This window comes from Sinocyclocheilus grahami, unplaced genomic scaffold (assembly GCF_001515645.1).
Source record: "Sinocyclocheilus grahami isolate Dianchi unplaced genomic scaffold, SAMN03320097.WGS_v1.1 scaffold423.1, whole genome shotgun sequence".
NCBI lineage: Eukaryota > Metazoa > Chordata > Actinopteri > Cypriniformes > Cyprinidae > Sinocyclocheilus > Sinocyclocheilus grahami.
In genome coordinates, this window is record NW_015505602.1 from 4,182 (window position 1) to 4,986 (window position 805).

The following is an 805-nucleotide window of genomic DNA, read 5'->3' on the forward strand; positions in this document are numbered from 1 at the left end:
GATGATAGATAGATAGATATATATAGTCAGATGATAGATAGATAGATATATAGTCAGATGATAGATAGATAGATAGATAGATAGTCAGATGATAGATAGATAGATAGTCAGATGATAGATAGACAGATACATAGTCAGATGATAGATAGATAGATAGATAGTCAGATGACAGATAGATAGATAGATTTAGATAGGTAGATAGTCAGATGATAGATAGATAGATATATAGTCAGATGATAGATAGATAGAGATAGATAGATAGAGATAGATAGATGATATATAGTCAGATGATAGAGATAGATAGTCAGATGATAGATACGTAGATAGTCAGATGATATATAGATAGATAGTCAGATGATAGATATATAGTCAGATGATATATAGTCAGATGATAGATAGATAGATAGATAGTCAGATGATAGATATATAGTCAGATGATAGATAGATATATAGTCAGATGATAGATAGAGATAGATAGATAGATAGATAGTCAGATGATAGATAGATATATAGTCAGATGATAGATAGATAGATATATAGTCAGATGATATATAGTCAGATGATATATAGTCAGATGATAGATAGTCAGATGATAGATAGATAGATAGATAGATAGATAGATAGATAGTCAGATGATAGATAGATAGATAGATAGTCAGATGATAGATAGACAGATACATAGTCAGATGATAGATAGATATATAGTCAGATGATAGATAGATAGATAGATATATAGTCAGATGATAGATACGTAGATAGATAGTCAGATGATAGATAGATAGTCAGATGATAGATAGATAGATAG